This window comes from Parasteatoda tepidariorum, chromosome 3, assembly GCF_982258835.1.
Source record: "Parasteatoda tepidariorum strain Cologne lab strain chromosome 3, Ptep-v5.0, whole genome shotgun sequence".
Taxonomy (NCBI): Eukaryota; Metazoa; Arthropoda; class Arachnida; order Araneae; family Theridiidae; genus Parasteatoda; species Parasteatoda tepidariorum.
The window spans coordinates 11,428,972-11,449,140 of record NC_141757.1 but is presented as its reverse complement, the minus strand read 5'-3'; the positions used below and the strand labels follow the sequence as shown (position 1 = coordinate 11,449,140).

The 20,169-nt window shown below is 30.2% G+C and overlaps 1 protein-coding gene across 3 annotated transcripts in view; it reads right to left on the bottom strand.

The window, feature by feature from the left end:
* The window catches only part of aop (ETS variant transcription factor anterior open), a 62,976-nt gene extending 43,711 nt beyond the window's left edge, over positions 1–19,265 (bottom strand). Inside the window, exon 1 of one of the 3 annotated variants that reach the window (XM_043044871.3) lies at positions 19,104–19,265. The gene's annotated coding sequence lies outside the window, so the exon portion shown is untranslated. Of the gene's footprint in view, positions 1–13,270; positions 13,612–19,103 lie in introns of those variants that run through there. The other 2 variants (XM_043044874.3, XM_043044872.3) reach the window with 2 other exon arrangements.
* Positions 19,266–20,169: the final 904 nt, after the last annotated feature.

Sequence of the window (20,169 nt, the reverse complement as noted above, 5' to 3'; positions counted from 1 at the left end):
TTAATCACGCATAAAAATAAATTTTTCAAAATTACAAAAAAACATCTCAAATTAAAAATGTAAAACAAATATGCAAATAATATAATGCAAAAGTCATAATTAATTAGAAATAAAAATAAAATAAAAAACACTTTGTAATGAAAAGCGCATGTTACTGCGCATACTGCATTCAAGATACTAAGGTACTCAAAAGTGTATAGAATTAATTTACTATAAGACATAAATTTACTATTTTTTATTTCATAAACGCGTGCAATTTTTTTTTAATTCGCTTAAAAAAGTTCTCGAGATTTAGTGAAATATGCAAAGAGTAAAATTAGCATTAAGGGGTTCAAACTTTGAATCGCTCTCCTGACCAAACTATGAGGACCATATTTCTCTGATTGAGGCAACCCTCTGTATTTTACATAAAAAACAAATACATAAAAGTAGATGGTGACGATATGTGTTGCTGATGGTAGCCCGATTTTCGAATCTTTCAATAAAGAGTTTATACTGTTTGTTCAAGTTTGTATAATCACTGATTAGGAGAATCAGCCGCTTATTGTTATATAATTTCTAAGAAGGAATTATTTATACGTGATGTTACAGGGTGCGTAGCCAAATCTTCAACAAAAAATAAGCACCTTTTAAGCACTTAAAAAATCTTTATAAACATTAACAAAATGCAAGATAATTTTTAATGACTTTACATGATCGTGATAAAATATCTAGTTTCTGACAAAGAACTCTTCCCTTGAATATATTAGCCATTATAAAATAAGCAAAAGATTTTTCGGTTCGATATCAGAGGGTAGAAAATGAAGTCTGAAATTGAGAATATATCTTGAAAAATGCAGCAGAGTTGCACAGGAGAGTGCAATAATCTCACCGAACCCAGCTCAGTATATATGCAATTATTTCATCAAACATAAAAATGATTGGCGCTTTCTCACGCTATGGTTCGACGGTACGCCGAAATGGAGTGTTGTTGAATGAATTATGAAAACGTTAAATAGAACAATGGGAAAATCACGTTTTTGCATAATGCGTGACGAAAATCGACATGGTAAAAAAAAAAAATCTCATTTTCGAAAAGGGAAAAATAAGCACTTTTTAAAAACAACCAGCGAAAAAAGCATTTTTAAAGTCTTTTAAATAACGAAAATCGAAAATAAGCACCTTTAAGCACTTCTTAAAAACGCTACGCACCATGTGTTAACATTAGATTTTCTCCTGTTACGTGTGCCAAATATCGGAGTTGGTTACAAATCGAAAATTTCTAATCAATTATTTATTACTAATAAATTATTAATTCAATGACTATTACGAATCAATTATTTATTACTATTTATTCTCCAAGCAAATCATTCAAGTCATGAAAACAATTAAAGTAACGGTTTACCCAGTGACATGAAAAAACAATAGGACAAATTGTTGAAACCGAAAAAAAAAAAAAATAAATAAATAAATTTCTTTAAAAATTGTCTAATATCAAGACTTTAATAAATAAAAAAAACACTTTAATGGGTTGGAAAATCACTTTCGACCTTCCCTATAGTAATATCTAAGTCTAGCTGAATTACAACATTATATTAACGAACGCACTTATTATTTCCGTGTTGACTGGTATCAAAAATGTAAAAAGTTTCCTCCTTTTTCTCGAACAGAATGCAGGGAGTACTAATTGTTTAGTAATCGATAGGATTCGACCTTTGAACTGACACAAATTGGAGGAAAAACATCAGTAATCAACAGAAGTAAAAGCACACCTCAAGGAAGTGAAATCATCTCCTTTCAGTTTATTAATTGGATACAAAACTATTTAATTCATTAGTTCGAAATTGATTTTTGTTAGAATTGTAACGAATCAGGTAATAAATGCTTATTTATTGCTAAAATATGTTATTAATTATTACTCTGCAGAAAAGATTAGTAAGTCTATCCAAAAGATTCGAAGTATCTTTCTAACATAAGTACAGTCACTCCGTGGCCAAATTAATAGACGCACTATAAGATTCTATGCAAAATCTTAATTATCAGGTGATACTATACAGCTTTATTGTTTTTACGAAACTGAAACCGGTTTGCACTTGTTTACGTTCGTGTATCAATTGGTTAACTTTGTAATGCAGTACGTTAAAAATAAACACAAATAGGAAGTAAATAAAAAAAATTCCTGAATAAAAACCCATTACATATATGTTTAAATATAAAAGTATTGCCTATAAATTCGTGCAAAACATGTAATTATTACGAAACAACAGTGAGTCTAATAATTTGGTCTAATTATTATAATATACTAATATAATACCTGATATAATAAATATTCTACATTTATATAATATATCGTCTAATTTGTCCAGTCGTCGAATTTGTATTATATATCGTCTAATTTTACCAATTGATACACGAACGTTAAAAACATCGAAGAATAACACGCAATTACAAATTAAAGATTAAAAATATACTGCACTTTGTACTTTAATTCGTACTTTTCCCCGATATAATCAAGAAATAACACGACACAGGTATCAGGTTTTATGCTGCCCCTATGCTACAAAAACTGATTGCAATTTATTTCCGAAAGCTAAAACAAATTTTTTGGTGGCCTCGTAGCATTAAAGAAAATTTTATAAAATAAAATCCTATGATAATTAATTAACGTTCTACACATTTTCATTAGGGAGATTTTGCAATTTTACGTTTGCTTCTGTAGGCACCCGTATGTATAAGATAGAAGCAACTGCGCATGTCCGCGTTTATTTTAGATACTACCTATTTACGTTATGTTGGCGTGATTAATGCTACAAAGACAAAGCTACAAGCACGCTATTTATAGCTGTTATATATACAGTGGCGGATCCACGGGGGGGGGGGTCATAGGGGTCTTAACCCCCCCCCCAAAAATAAATTTGAAAAAAAAATAAATAAATAAAATTAATAATTTTTTTAATAGTTTACAAAAGAAATAAAATCTTTTAAAAATTATTTAAGGGGGCATATACATCTAGGTAGGTCGGAAAAATCAATTTTTTTTCCATATAATTATGTTCTTCACTGTTTCAATAATCATAATCCAAAAGATTAAAACGAAATTCGTCATAGTTTGATTGTAAACATTAATAATGTTGATGCGCGCTTCAATACGTTTAACCAAAGATGGTATTTGCCAAAGTTTCTAAAAAAACGCATGACATTAATTATTTAAAGATTTTAAATAATTGAATTATTTATGTATTATTCTATTGTACATTATGAAAAAAATAAATGAGAAGACTAGCATTAAAAACCCCAGTTTCTTTTGTTTTTGTTTTTTCAACAAAAAAAAGTATTAAAAAATTCTTTTTATAAAAAAAATTAATTGTGGGGGGCGGGGGGTTCTGAGTCTACGACCCTCCCCAGGAAAAATTTCTGGATCCGCCCCATGTAGTTTTCTGTTTAAGCCTACCTTCGAACTAAAAACATGGACATAGAATGCGAATTTGAAGAAATGTATTGATGAAATTTAGAAAGTAATCTTGTGGTCTTACAACCATTGTTGGTTCATTAAATAAAAAAAATAATTTTATTTGTTTTTGTTTAACATTATGGTTTTCGAATTATACTTGTTCAATAATAAACGAGATATATATGAACGAAATATATATCGCCATTTCAAAGTTATAAATTTTATTTATTTTAACTATACGATTTAGTTAAAAGAAGTTAAATAATCAATAGGAGTTCAATAATATTTTTTTAAATATTATTAATAATAAGCTGAATTCATCAAAAGCTATAATCTGCCAAATTTTCTGCTCACAGAACCGCAGTTTTACTTACAAGGGAAACTAGGGAAGTGTGACTCGCCAATTTTGAAATAAACTAGTGGGATGTATGCCTTACGAGGAATAATTTTAGGGGGCAACATTCGTTTCGGCCCATAGAAGGTCCTATGAAAGATAAAAAATAATTCAATACATAGAAAAATCGGTATTTTATTACTTCAATGCAGACTATTAGTTGTTGTAATTATCTCATACTCCGATTAATTTTGTGGTACTTTCACGCACTATATAATGCATATTTATTGTCAAAATTGATTTCGAAAATTTTATATATCTGTAGTTTTTCAGAAAAACCTGTTAGGTTAATTTTAAAAAAAAAATTGACATCTAATTTTTTTCCTTTAAAAATGTTTCCAAATTAATTGGAGTATGTAATTGCAAATCAATCAATTAATTAATAATTATTAATTAACTAATAATTAATTAATTTGCTAATTAATTTATTAATTAGCAAATTAATTAATTGATTAATTACAAATTAATTGGAGTATGAGGCAATTACAATAACTAGTCTGCATTGAAGTAATAAAATACCGATTTTTCTATATATAGAATTATTTTTATCTCTCATAGGACCTTCTATGGGCCGAAACGAATGTTGCCCCCTAAAATTATTCCTCATAGGGCATACATCCCACTAGTTTATTTCAAAATTGGCGAGTCACACTTCCCTAGTTTCCCTTGTTAGAGAATAATTACGAATTTTGAATCGTATGCAGCAGCTTTAAAGAAATAAGTCTACATCAATTGTAAATGTTTGTTTTGATTTTGTGAAAATAATATTCCACTACGTCAGCGTTTTTAACTTACGGATTTTTGCTATATCTAATATTTTCACCTAGTTGGTCCCTTTTTGTTATGTTTTTTTTTTTTTTAAAGTTTCTCAGCGGACCGCTGCCAGGAAACTGCCAAGACTTCTGTTGACAGATCACGATGGAAAATGATTAAAATAAAATATTTTTAAAAAAATATTGAAGGAAAATATCGAAAATCCAGAAACAAAATAATGAAAAGATACAATCTCCTCATCAGCTCACACGATTATATCCGCAAAAAGGAGTGCTTTCTAATAGCGCAGTAATACAGCCAAAGCAAAATATATCAATACAATAGGAATACACAAAAAAATCTTGAAATGAAAATAGAACACATTAAGTAAAAAAAAAAAAATTACGAAATCGAATATATCAAGCAAAAAAAAAAAAAAAAAAAAAAACAGAAAATAAAATACAGTCAAACCCCGCTATAGTGAACACGGTTTATAGTGAACTCCCGGATATAGTGAACGAAATGTTCGGTCCCGTGCCTTGCTATGCACGTATAATGTTATTTTTTGTCGATATAGTGAACCAAAAAAGTGAGGAAGTTGGATATAATGAACTTTTTTCTGTCTTCGACTGATTTCCCCTCCATATTTTTGCAATAATTTTGAAATTTCTACTTCAAAATAAATACGTATACCGATTTTTAAAACCATCTATAGAGACTAATTTTATGTGCTCGAATGGCAGGTTAGACAGGTTTAAGAAGCGGAATAACAGAAATTCGGGAAAAATTATCTGAGAGTCGTGAAGTGTTTCCATATCTGATGTTGAGGATGCTCATCATCTAAAGATTACTAATTTTTATTTGTACGCAAGACGATGAGTAATGAAAAATAACACATTTTTTGCTACTACATAATATTTTTCAGTCATTTATTCAAATGTGTAATAAAAGGGAGGAGTTTGGGAACCATTAGTTAAATTGCCTGTGTAACGGATATAGTGAACTCCCGGTTATACTGAACTGAAATTTCGATCCCTTGAAGGTTTACTATAGCGGGGTTAGACTGCATAAAAGAAAATATAGAAAGAAAGGTTTTTCTAGTTTCAAGAGCGACTACAGTAAAATCACCTTACAGTACAAAAACAATTTTACTGATGCTATGCCAAATTTTGTGATTGCCAAAACAGCACCTTTCTATATCAGACATCATTTAGCACTCTTAACCGCAGTCAAATTTCGCCAATTGACAGTAGCTTTCTTTCTTTCTCCGGCAAGTCCATTTACGTGATTCTTTAATTTGACATTGGTCGTCTTCCTAAGTTTCGATTTTATTAAATTTAAAAAAAAAATGAGAGAAGCAAAATAATAATAATAACAATTAATAAAAATCACAATGGAAAAAGTTGATCCGATATAGCACTCACATCTTTATTAAACAAGATATTTGATCGGTTAAAACCAAAGAGGTTTAAACAAAAAGAGCTTGTACTTGACAGGGCCGGATTAACCTATAGGCACACTAGGCACGTGCCTAGGGCCGACGAAATTCAGTGGCCTACGAAAAACTTGGGAGAAAAAAATTTTGTTGACAAAAATAATTTAGCTTTAAAAACAACAAGTGTATTTTGCACAAAATTATGAAGATACAAATAAAAATATAATATTTTTCGGTAATAAATTATTTTGCAGAATCTTATGATCAATTTATTACTTTTTTGCGATTTTTGGATTCAACGAAATCTTGTATTATGCTGTCGAATTCCAAACTACGTTTACATAGTTATCGATCGAACTAATCATAATAGTATTATCGATATTAACTGCAATATCGGCAGTATGTCGGTATTGCAGATAAAGTTCGATAAACAAATTTGTAAATTAAAATCCATATTAATAAAAACGCAAAAAAAAAAAAAAAAATATGCAAGAAAATTTTAGCATATATTTTGAAAATAGGGAAGGAGGGGAGGGCTCAAAAACGGCTATGCCTAGGGCCTACGAAAGGTATAATCCGGCTCTGGTATTTGAAATTATTTAACCGCAGTTATATAGACATCGCAACGTCTCTTAAGAGGACACCATACCGAGGAAGAAAATTTCCATCGCAAATTCTCTTTTTCCTTCATTACTAATTCAAATGAAAGAAAAAGTTAAGTTCATGCGATCCTAGAGTAAATCATGAAGTTTCAATTGCTGTAAAAAATACTTCAAAATATTAAAATGCAAACAATTTTATAGAAGAGAACTTCTCCGTTTCGTAATCCTAAGTTATCATCTCATAATTTATTTTCATTTGTATATTTTAAAATGTTCTTTTCAGCATTTTAAACTTCATGGCTTACTCTAGGTTTGTCTGAACTTACTTTTTCTACACTCTAAATTTTAATTTAATAATGAAGGAGAAAGAGAATTTGCTAGGAAAATTTTCTTCCGCGGTATGGCGTCCTCTTAAGGGACTTATTCTACTAGAATGAATAGATCAGGGATATCTTTCCTATTTTAAATACAGTAGGGGAGAGTGGGGTCAATTGTAACAGGGTACGATTGTAACAGAGCAAATATTTCGAGTGTCGGGTATTAGATTCGGTTCCTACGTGGCGTCATAAATCTACATGTTACGTGGCGTTAATAAATCTACATGTACACCCCTGGTGGCAACCATTTTTATGTACTTTTGAAAGAGTTATATCACAAAAGATATTTTCACGCTACGTAAGTACTTTTTTTGGTGTTAGAATATTATATTGTAACATAGTAATTTTGTTTAAACAAATAAAAATTATTAACCGAATATGTAAGTGGACAACTTAATTAACATTTTAAGAAAAAAAAAAGATTAGTTTTTTTAATTAACTAGCATTGTTTTTAACAAATGAAGCGGAAATGGCGTCTTGGGGACGATTGTAACAATAAGTAAAGGGAAGACTGTAACAGCTGAAAATAAATAATCTTATGTTTACAAACCATTACTTAACTCTTTAAGAACCACCAATAGTTTCCTATATCATTTATATTATGTTGCATGCGCATTATTTCATTTGTCACCTTTCACAGCATAAATTAAAATTTTTAACCCCTTAAAGTTAAAAGTTTAACCCTTTAGGTCTCTGCTCATTATTATTTTTACTCCTAAAATATCACTACTATTTTGATCAATAAAAAAATATATCACAACTATGATAATATGTATAATTAACTATGTTTTAGTTGAATTTATGAACTGTTACAATTGACCCCGTAAGTGGGGACAATTGTAACAAGTGCGCGACTGTCAAAAATTGTTAATCACTAATATAATAACATTTAAAATAAGGTTTTTTTTTTCTAGTAGAGGATAGTCTACTTTACTCGTCTGTCAATTAATACTAATAATATATTGGATTTTTTGTTAGTTAAAAATAGTTAAGCAAAAAATGTTACAAGTGACCCCACTCTCCCCTATACCATGGAATTAGAAATTATAACTTTTAGTATGCCGAGCCATGAAGGGTAAGGTAAGTGGGTGAAAAGTAAAATTATACTATTCATATTTTTATGAAGTATTTATATTCATTTAAAAATTCCTATTTAAAGTACCTAATCAATTTTGAAATTAACGTGAATCATTTTCGCATATGAAAATGCAAATTAAAATATTGTTACTTAAGAACTATTTTTATACTGAAATTGCCAAATTTATGAAAAATGTTTCCTTTATTTTTAATATAGCTTTTTAAAAAAAAAAATCACAATCGGATTTGGGATGGGAAAATTTTGTAATTGAAATTTCGACCTCTTTCCAACTAGCCAGTGCACTCAAATCTCTTTTTGTAACCTGTATGCATGGTGGCAAAATAAAGGTTTCATTGGTATCATTATAGCTACAAAGGAAGACTTTTATCAACAAATATAATATTTTGTTAGTTCAAAGTTTTGATCGCCTTCCGAATAACTTTGGTCCTCTAATTTCAACTTTAGCTTTGTGACAGAAAACAATATAAGTTTTAATTCGTTTCTGACAAGCAGAATTTGTCTCTATTTTCTTACCTGAAATTTATCGTTACTAAATATTTTGACCACTTTTTGACTAACTAGTGTGCTTAAATTTTAAATGGAGTTCTGTTGGATGACAATACAAGTATCAATCGTTTTCGGAACAACTCTTAACAGATTTTTTTTTAGCTATTTCAACGTCTAAGGAAGCTTAATGCCCATCGAAATTTTGATCTCCTTCCAACGAGCTGTCGTGCTCAAAATTCTAGCTAGTGTCTCATACTAATCCAATTTAATGTTGTTGTTTTTTTTAAATAATGCGAATAAAATTGAAGGCGATATTATCACTACTTTATTTATCGAAATTTAAGTAGGAACTCATAGAAACTTACAGACGTAAAACTAAAATAAAAATTTCAAAAACTACTTTTTTAAAATGATTTAAATTGGAAAAATGTTTTAATTTTTGTCCCTCGTAATATGAAATTATGCGTTTTTGCGAATAATATGCCATCTTTATAACTGTAACTGTTACTCATGACTGTTAGATCAAGTTTAGCCTTTCTGATGAAGCCCAGCGCTGTCTACGCTTATTTTCAAAATGCGCCAAACGTCAATATAGTGAAAAGCCACAGTTTTGTGAAAAGGAAAAGCCTTCGTTGTCTAATTCTTTTATATTTAAAAACTTATTCCAATGCTGCATTATTTGAGCTCCTAAAAATTTGAGAATACGGCAGTGATTTTGATAAATTTCATCTAAGTGGAAAAATGTCGCCAAATATCAGATTTTTTAAAAAGTTTAATAACTTTTAAAATATTTAAGTTATTTGTTCGTTCTAAAGCCCAGATAATTCTTTGCGGCAAAATTATATCTATAGCTTAAAATCATAGCGTTGAGTGTAAGACACTTAAACTATGGCTTTTTTTATTTTCCTTGGAGACCGAACTTTGAAAAACAGCGTGCAAAGTTATTAAACTTCTATAAGAAAATGTAAAAAATCACCGATTTGGCGACAGTTTTTCACCAAGATGAAAATTATTAAAATCATTGCCAAATTCCCAGTTTTTGCAAATTTTTATGAGCCCAGATAATACAGCATCGAAGTAAGTTTTTAAATACTAAAAAAATATTCAACAAACATTTTTATTTTCACAAGACTGCGGGTTTTCTCTCCATGTTGACGGTTTTGCGCCATTTTCAGAATAAGTATAGAGAGCGCTATTGATAGATGGGGTAAACTTGGCTTAACAATCATGAGTAATTGTTGCAAACTCCAAGCAATTGTGAAAATACTGTATTACTCGCAAAAAAGCATCATTTCATATAGCGATGAAGTCTTTGAAAGGGACCAATTCTAAATGTACCGTTGTTGAAAAAAATACAATACGGGCCGCTCTACAGGGCCGCAAGAATGCAACTACAGAGTTGAAATTTGGCATGCTGAAAGGGCCACATTTCACACAGAGCGTTTATCAAAATTTCAATGAGATCAAAAGTTATTGCAATTTTAAATATTTTTGTTTCTTTTCTTTCTTTTTTTTTGCTTTTTATGAATCAAAATTTATAAGATTTAAAATTACGAGGGTGTGTAAAAAAATTATAGGAAGAACGACGAAATAATAATAATAATAATAATAAAATATCAGATCTTACTATTAATTATAAACTTGCAGCAAAAAAAAATAAAAAATAAATCATGTTGGTTGATTTATTGCCCATAAGAGTATTTTTTTCTTCTTCCGAAATACGTACCTATTTGTTTGAAAGTTATTGCACATTAAAGTGCTTTTTCGTGATTACATTCAGTTATTTTGCTTTAAACATTGACTATTAATCCATTGTTGTTGACAATTTATGTTTCCCTCACAAAATCTTTATTTTATAGGCTGGTGCTCGAGGTGTCAATCAAAAGTAGCAAGAGAGAGTGATTACCTTTTGCCAGATCTTAACACTTAAAGTGAATTTTTTAAAAATAAATAAAATAAATAGCGTTAAAAACCGTTCCCTATTAAAATTGTAATACTCTTCGAGGAATAAATAAATATACTTCACATTTATTTCTTCCCACAATCTGTATTCATTTAAATTAAATAGTACAGATGATAATTTTTTAATTACGAGGTCTTGGAATGAATGACGGGGTGTTAAAATAAAACTTTTCGCAAAGTCATATTTGAACTTGATCCTGAAATTCTTGAAATTTGATTGTTTCAGTCAAAGTTAAAGCAAAAGAAAACAAAAAAAAAAAGCAAAATTTTTTTCATACAACGATTCAACGTAAGGCATTTAAATTTTTAAAGCAATAAAGAACTAAGTTTTAGAAATTTCTTGAGCTTAAAATATTTAACAAGTTATTATCCACATCAAACATTTTATGAAAAATTAAAAAAACAAATTTGCGGATGAATTTGAAATTTTTTTTTACCAATAGAATTGGAAACTAATTAAGTCTAACACCAATTATGTGTTAATACAATAATATATTTTGATTAAATTGAACAATTTTTAATTTTAATAAACAATAACACGAAACAATAAGGAAGCAATAGAGTCTCCAATTTTTTTCCAACACGTTTTAGGCTTATTACAGCCAGTACTCATACCTTTAAAATATATATATTGTTTATTTAGCTTGATTTATTTCAGGTATTTCGCAATAAGTCAGAGTAGTACAGCCTTATTGTAGCAAATTTCCCAATTAAAATTCAGTCCCATCTTATAGTTCAGTAAAGGCATATAGGTTAATTGTGATTAGCCTAAAAATATCAAGCATGCTAGAAAATACCGAAGACGCTTCCAAATAGCTTGATCCATCACAAAATGACGGCTATATTTACAATGTATCGGATTTTTTTTTTAACGAAACTAAGACATAATACGTAACGATTTTAGATTAAAACAAAATTTCAGTTTTTAAATCCTAACCATTTAAATGGTTTATAAAAAGTTAAAGCAGTTTATATCTGAATAAATATTGAACCATTCACAACCCATCACAAGAACCATTCTAACCAATCGTGGTTGAGTAAAAATGAGATCACTGAAATCTAAGGTCTTGGTTTGAAAGTTGATTCTAGGTGTATTATTATTTTTCACTTTTAGAAAAATAAAATTCGTTTTTTACACCATAGATCGACTGCTTTATCTATATTGCAGTGGTTCCTAAACGGTGTTCCGCAGAAGATTTACAGTGGTTCCAAGAATTAAGACCTTTTTCTTTTTTTTTTTTAGTCAGCAATGATTTTGGAATTTTTAATTATATCCAATCAAAAAGCCATTATTTATGTAATATTTCGGTACCCTTTATGAAATTATTTAAACTAAATTCCCATAAAAAAAGAAATGGAACCATTTAAAAGAAAAGAAATATATAGTTTTTTTTTATTTACAATATTTCGAATAAATTATAAAAGAAACATGGATTTAAAAAAAAAAAAAAAAAAATTTCATTCGTATCTTCCACCGAGCTTTTGAAATCAAACTAAAATAACTAAATTTGCTAATAAAGAAATATGTTTCTCTACTAACCATTTTAAATGTTTATCGCCGTGTTTTTTTTCTTCTTTCCACTTTCATTAAAAAAAAAAGAAAAAAAACATTATTCAGCTTATTTTAATCGTTTTCAGTTTACGTAAATACACCAAAAACCAATTCAGTACTAAACTAGACAAAGCTTCAGGACGGCGAATTTAGCTAAAGGGCATAAATTCTAATTTAAAATTAATGATAAAACAATGCGAAAAATTGATTCATCGATCTCAAAATAAAATTCAATAGAAACTAAATTGTCAACTCAAAATTAGGTAGGCTGTTTAACGACGGTTAGAAAATAAAATATGAAAAAAAAAAAGCATTTATTGTAATTCAGTGTTATTTTTTCTGGAGGAAAGGCGCGAGCGCCCTCAAATTTCACGGGCAGCCTGCCCCCCCCCCCCGTGATGCGTGGGTTACGGCGGGGGGTGTACGTCACGTCACTGGTTCTAGAATCCAATGTGGGCCAGAATTAATAAAATATAAATAGACATTTTAACAGTTTTAAATATGAAGAATCCGAGTTACGCAATAATGTTATAATAAAAAGAATATCGATTTTTTTTTCAGACTAACAAACTGGTATTCGTCACATTAAGGATTTTTTTTTTCTTTCAAAAGAAATCATCAATCATTTTGTTCATCAAAATTATTCAAATTATATACTAATTTCAATTTAATTACAAATTTTGTAAGTTAATTTAGTGAATGATATCATTATGTTCCATTTTCGAGTTTCATCAATGTAAGCTTTATATATTTTATAAAAAATTCATTAAAAATTACACATTTAATCCTTGAATTAACTATATTTTCTGAAGAATTTAACAATATAGCTTTTTGATTTTGAAAATAAACATTGGTAAAATAAATAGGTACATACGGCAGGAAATTGATTTAAGAAAATATATAATAACAATAATAATGATGTGTAAAAGAACAACGTTATAGAGAACTAGAAATAAAATTACTTACTAATTAATTCTATAATTATTCTATGATGTTCAACATTTTAATCCATTTTTTAAGCAAACTATTTTTTCCTTCTTAAAACAATAATAACTACTTGCAAATAATGCAAATTAATCCTGTCATTATTCAATGATGTTCAACAGTTTAGTCCATTTTTTAAGCAAACAATTTTTTCCCTCTCAAAATAATAATAATGATAATAATTATAACTACTTACCAATCAATCCTATCATTATTCAATGATGTTCAACATTTTAATCCATTTTTTTAGCGAACGATTTTTTTTTCCCTCTTAAAAATTTTTGTCAGACACAGATTGCGTAACGGCCTTAACCGCGTGGAAAAGTCATCGGTGAAGAAAAGAAACGAACTACAAAACAAACGATATTTTTCAAAATCTTACTGCTTCTTTGTTGTTGTTGAAATAACTTGTGCGAGAGAAAGTGAAGAGGACAGGAAGTTGAACCGGAATGAGGAAGCGACCTAGAGGAAACGACGATGAGTAAGCACGTGGGTTGGTAAAGGAAGTGGAATGAGAAGCTTGCCTTCTCTAATAACGTAATCCTAATCACAGTTATCTCTTGAAACGAAGGGCAGATTACAACTTTGTTTTGAGGGGAGGAAGGGGTTGTGAACAGTGAATCTTGTCTCTTACGAAAGAAAGTGTTTTGATTGTGCCTTTAGGCTGAGCCTGAGTAGATGGTTTTGCGAGAGAGAAAAGATGCCGAGAAACAGTGTCAGGGGTACAACCTCAAATATTTTTTTGTTTTGTTTTTTTAGTTGATTTAGTTTAAAGAAGGGGCAAGGGAGTCGTAGCTATTGCTTCCGTCTTTAAATTAAAGCTCAGTTTTCGTGATCAGTGCTGTTAGAAAGGCAATGTAACAGTAAGAAAATATTAGGTGGTAAATATTTAAGCGAGATAAACTCGTTTATTGCAAGCCTCTCCAATTAGAACAAAAATTTCTTAATAAATGGCTAATATAGTGTTAAAAAGCATATGAAAAAAACTCGGCAGTTTCGTGCAAAATTAAAAACTGCTCGGGAGCATCAGACGGAAAATTTTTCGCATTTGAACTTTGTTTCTTTACTAGAAAAAAACTTTAAAAGTAGTTGCCAGAAATCATTACAAAACTACGGTTTTTCTCTTCTTATTTTTTTAATATACTACACAACTTCTTTTAAAAAGTATAGTTTGTCTACGGTAAGAACTCCCCCCCCTCCGCCACAAAGTCTGAGGCAACCTGCTGCTATGGAAACAAGAATAGCGCATTTCAGGGAGGGTAGCTTCTCTCCACTCTAGGGTTAAGACAATAGACCGAAGAAAAATATTCCAAAACCAGTCCTTAACAGTGACCTCACACCCCTACTTTTTATATTATAACCGTCGTTGAACAGCCGACCCAATTTTTTGGGTTTACGACTACTAATGTTCAACTATTTAGCCTTGTAATTTTGAACCCAATCCAGCTGACAAGGGAACTCTGGGATCAAATACTGGGAGAAATTTGCCTTCGTGGAGGAATTTTTTATGAAACTAACCCGCATTTGCGTTACATGGAGAGGAAGACCACGGGAACCTGCCACGGTTAGCCTGACGGCAAAGGGACTCTAACCCATGATCCGTCTACCGCTGAGGATATTTCACGTCAACACTGTTGTCGGTGCAAGCCGGATGCGGAATTCGTATCGACCAGCCATCGCCGGGATCGAATCCCGGTTAACCTCATTGGAAGGCGAACGCTCTATCTCCTGAGCCATCGCGGCTCTTCGTACCCCTACTTGAAATAGTTATACCTCGTTACCATAGTCACCTCCACAGGTCCAGACGAATGGCTAGGGGAGTTCTTACTTTAGACAAACTATAGCGCACTACACTACAAAAAAAAGTAACGATAACAGTAGTTTCGCTACTTGTAGCGCGCTACTTCCGACCACTGGTTGTACCATTATGCTATTTTAAATTGTATAATGTGTCTGTTATATTATTATTTTCCTCTATCATACTTCTATAAAATTTAAAAGAAATTTTGTTTTCAGTGTTAAAATTATCATGCAGGGCTGTAATCAATCGGGTAAATTATTTTTTAGCTATTTCATTATAAAATATTGAGCATTAGATACTTACTAAAGCTAACACAGAAGTAAGAAAAAATATTCCTATCATACAATACTTAGATAAGCCAAACTATGCACCCACTTTATTCTTAAAATTCTATGTAGATCTGTTCTCTAGATGTCTCTCTACCAGTGTTTCCCAAAGTGAGGTACGCGTAGCAACAGTTTATTGGGAGTACGCGTTCTTATGCGAAATATCTTGCAACAAATTAAAATATCAAAAAATTAAATTTAAAAAAAAACGAAGCTAGCCATGAAAATTTACGATTACGTATTTTTTAATTAGCTATTTTTTGCAGAGTTAACAGTTAATAATTAGTGGTGTCAACAGCCATTTGTGATTTGTAACTTTTGTGCAATTTTTTTATAGTAAAAAATGCATTCATTTTTTTTATTAGTGTACACAGCGTTACGAAAGGTTTAGAAAGGGTACACAAAAGTCATAAGTTTGGGAAACACTGCTCTACCAGTTTGAACCAAAATAAATGCTTGTTTTTTATAATAGAAGGAAGTTCATCAGCAGCTTAAACTAACATACTGGACAAGTTGATCATAAACAGATAATTTGTAAACATTAAACTTTATCAGTTTCTAAAACTGAAATATAAATGCTTGCTGCTATTTAAATTTTAAAGGAGAAAATACGTGTTTTTTAACATATATATACCCACTTTCTCCCATGTACCAATTTTACCTCATCTGACCCTACACTTTAGGATTCGCTACTTTACCTTTAAGAAGGCAAAATAAATAAACTCTATCGAAAATTAACTAATCGTTATTGAGGAAGGTGGGATGGGAAACAAAGAATATTTGATTGCAGGAGAAAACGGAGGAAGCTTGAAAGGCAATTATCTGAAACGCTAACTAACTGGGTTTTCTCACAAGTGATTCAACAGCATAGTTTTTATTTCTTCCTGAATTAAATTCTACTTTAGAGCAGTAAGAACGGGACTAAATTTTAAAAGGGCACTTTTTTTCTTCTTCAAATATACTAAAAAGACAAGAGAGTAGAAGAGAAAGTTTTATTTTTGTCTAGTCTAAAATAATAAAACGTAAGGCGCATGTACTTTTTAAAAACATGGGAGAAATTTTCAACGGCGATGGCAGTTTATTTATCACGAACGTGATGCTCTCTACGTTTTTCGTTTTGACAAAAACAAAAACTTCCGCCTTTTTTGTCTATTAGAAAAACGTCTTTTTCAAAATGTTTACTGCCTTCTTTTTAGTTCTGTGCCCGTTAGTTAAAACCGCTAAGTGGTCGAAAATTTTAACTGGCAGTAAAATGGAGACTAATTTCCGTACAGCATTTAGGCAACGATTGATTTGTACAGTCATGAAACACGGAATATTTGTTGAAATTTGAGCACTCTAGTTCATCGGAATAGGGTCAAAATTTTGCTTGAAGATAAATTCAGATTGACGGTAAAATAGGATATAGTTTCTGCTAGTAGAGGCTAGGAAAGGATTTAAATTAGCAAAAATATAAAACACTTAGATTGTGATTGCAGAAGTCAAGTCTAAAATTCATATTAGGGAAAAACTACAAGATATAGATCATGTGACATTTCCTAAAATATTCATAGCACATAGATACTGTTAATATCTTCTCAGTTGGTTTGGACCAGTAATTGTAATTTAGCACAATACAAAATGTAAGCATTAAAAGAAAAATGTATATAAATAACATTAAAAAAATAATGGTTCGTACATAATTTAAATTGACATTAAATATTTTATTTTATAAACGGCGTTGAACAGCCTTCGTTGAACAGAAGTGTTCTTTGGTGTACGACTATCAATGATCAACTATGTAACCTTGTAATTTCAACTTCTGGATTAAATTTTGGGACAAACTATATCCTTTGTGGAGATTTTTTTTTTTGCGTTCAGTGGAGTGGAAAACCACGGAAACCTAACGTAGTATCGTCAGTATGAGGATTCTAGCCACAGAACCGTCTCGAGATACTGAGAAGTTAGAGAACTTATAAGACAATAACTTTTCGTTAACTCACGGGATTTTCGATGTTATTTTTGCTGTTAATTTTTTCTTATTCATAAGCCATTGAAGGAAAGAAAAAACATTTTCGTTCTAAAATTCTTTCAAAACAGTTTAACATAAACGGGAAAAAAAAATGAAGAAATTGCAATCGCTTTACTATGATTACTGGTTACTCAATGGTCAAATGTTTTTTTTTTTTTTTCTCCTGGATTAACTCTGATAAAATCATGGGTAGCAAAAACTGTCTCAATTGATATTTGTCGTCGGATAGGATTTCAAATCCTGCCTATGTACGTGTTTCAAGACGTCACAAAATACTTTTCCTTCTTTAGTATTCATATTTAAGTTAAAATCACGGTCAAGGCAGTAATTATAAGTTAATAATAAAAAGAATATAAAAATACATTAAATTATTATGTAAATGCATTAAAAATGCCTGCTGATGAAAATAAAAAAAAAGAAAACTTACCAACTTAATGCATAACAAAATTAAAAGTTAAAAAAAAAGAATTCTAAAAAATTTTTCAAACAGCAGCGGTCGCCATAGCAACGCATGCAATGACGACGCATGCGCACTGTTTACTATTATTCTTGAACACAGTTGAAAAATGTGATTACGTTCAAATATGGTGCGGTGCGTATGCCATCAAACCCAAAATAACACCCATTTTCCCAATGGGTAATAAAAATTCTTGCGACTCTCTTTTCAAAGTTTTTATGACTAGTTGATATTTAAATAGGTATTTTAACTTATTAATGTTTTACAATGATTAAACATTAAACAAAGTTATATTTACTTTCATTATACAGAAAATGTCCGTATAATATATGCAATTAAAATGAATACAAAATTGTAAAACATAATTACGAATTAATTTTTTGTGTTTTTCTAAATTATCTCTTTGGCGAAAATTATTAATCGAGTTTTTATAGAATCCAAAAATTAAATAGAAATATTGGATAAAGGGGTTAATCGAATTATTATTTTTTTTTTTTTACCAAAATTGTTTGAAACAAGTTAGAATATAAATTTCCGAGTTCAAAACATGCTGTTTGCTGCTATGAAGCAAAAGTAATGCAAAACGATACTAAAATACTTCAACAGTAAAAAATATTTGTCTTTAAAAATTATTACATTGTGGATGAATTAAATCAAATATTTACTAACTACAACCATAAACTGGCCGACAATTATTTGGATATCGCCGACAATTATTTCGTCAACACGATCATTTCAGCGGTAATTTATTTCGACAATACGATCACTTCGCCGACAGATCACATTGCAAAACCGACAATTACTTCGTTAACACGATCATTTCACACCGGCAGTTTATTTTTCTGACAGGATAACTTCACCGACTGATCACATCGCAGAACCATTCAGCGACAGTTTCTTTCGCAGACACGATCATTTAGCCGACTGTTCATTTCACCGACTCGATCTGATCATGTCGGAAAAGTGGCATCGGTGATATGTCACAAAAATGGTTAGTTTAAAAAAACTAACAATAATAATAAAATTTCATTGAAATCACAGAGTTTCAATTGTTGAAAAAGATCCTTAATTGGTTAATATACTACTTATATAAAAGTGATAAAAAATATGTTATTTTGATAAAAAATAAACTATTTGAAATGGATGTATTTAAAAAAAAATTTTACTTAAAAAGAAAGAAATAGCTTTCTTACGGATATGAAATAAAATAATTTTAAGTTTTGGAAAATTAGTGTGGCGACAATTTGCCTCCTCTAACGAAGTCACGCTTATGCTAATTCATATTGATTAATATATAACACACCTCTTCTCACTGTGACCAACTTAACGATAGACATTTACTAATCACATTTCAACCATAGTATTTTCTTCTTCTTCAGATTTTGTTTTAATTGATGGAAAGAGAATAAAAACTGGTACAAACAATCAACATACCTTTTGAAAACATATCCTTCGTTAAAGAGAGTAATTTTCTCAACCTTTAATAAAGGAGCCACACTAACCTCAAAACGTCGGGCTGAATTCAAAAGAAAAAGTATTGTGTAAGAGATCATGTAAGTAGTTCCGGTCCGTGGTAGTAGATTTCCTTTTTCTTAGAACGGCACAAAAACAGGATGCCTTTTTAACCAACAGATATCTACGTACGTCATCTCGCTTCGGGCATTTTGGGAAGAATTAAATATATTTCATTTATTATCGTTTTAGTACTGCAATTTTTTTTTTATCTGGTTGTGCCTTTTTTATCGTCTGCTAGAAAGATTTCATTCTACTTATAGTGATAGGAATGGCTCACAGAAAAGGCGTATTATAAGAGGTTTAAGAGTTGGGAAGTGAACAGGAATTATGGAGAATAACTTTACTTAGAATTAATTCATCCGAGAAAGGAATTGATATTCTGACAACCAATCGCCGCTTAGAACTATCAGGGAAGAAAAGATTAGGAAAAATTATTGATTTGATTGTAGCCCACTACAATCCGAAATAGTAAAATAATTGTTTTCTACATTAATTATTTATATTATCAATGTAAAGAGCAGGGTTTGATCATAACCATCCGAATAATTAGGGGGCAACACAAAAACACCGGATAAATAGTTAGATATTTTGGAATTCAATAATTCAAGACGTTTTTAATTTTTCTTAATTATATTCGTTCATTGGTTTTTTTCGTCGTCTCATGAGATAACGCTTTTTGAGAATAATGTGTTATTTTCATATCTGTTGTGAGTTAGCAATAATTATTCAATGACTATTAGGACGTCAAGTTTAGCCTAATTTTAGACAGTGTCCTCTATACTAATTCCGAAAAAGGCGCAAAACGTTAGTACGAAAAAAAGCCAGTTTTGTGAAAATGAAAAACGTTCGTAATTTAATTTTTTTTACCTTTAAACTGCGACTTTTTTTCTTCTATTTTCCTTGCAGAAAGAGCTTCAAAAAACTGTTAAGGAAAAAAAAAAGCTTTTAATGGCCACAATAAATATAATCTTTATATTAACTTAAT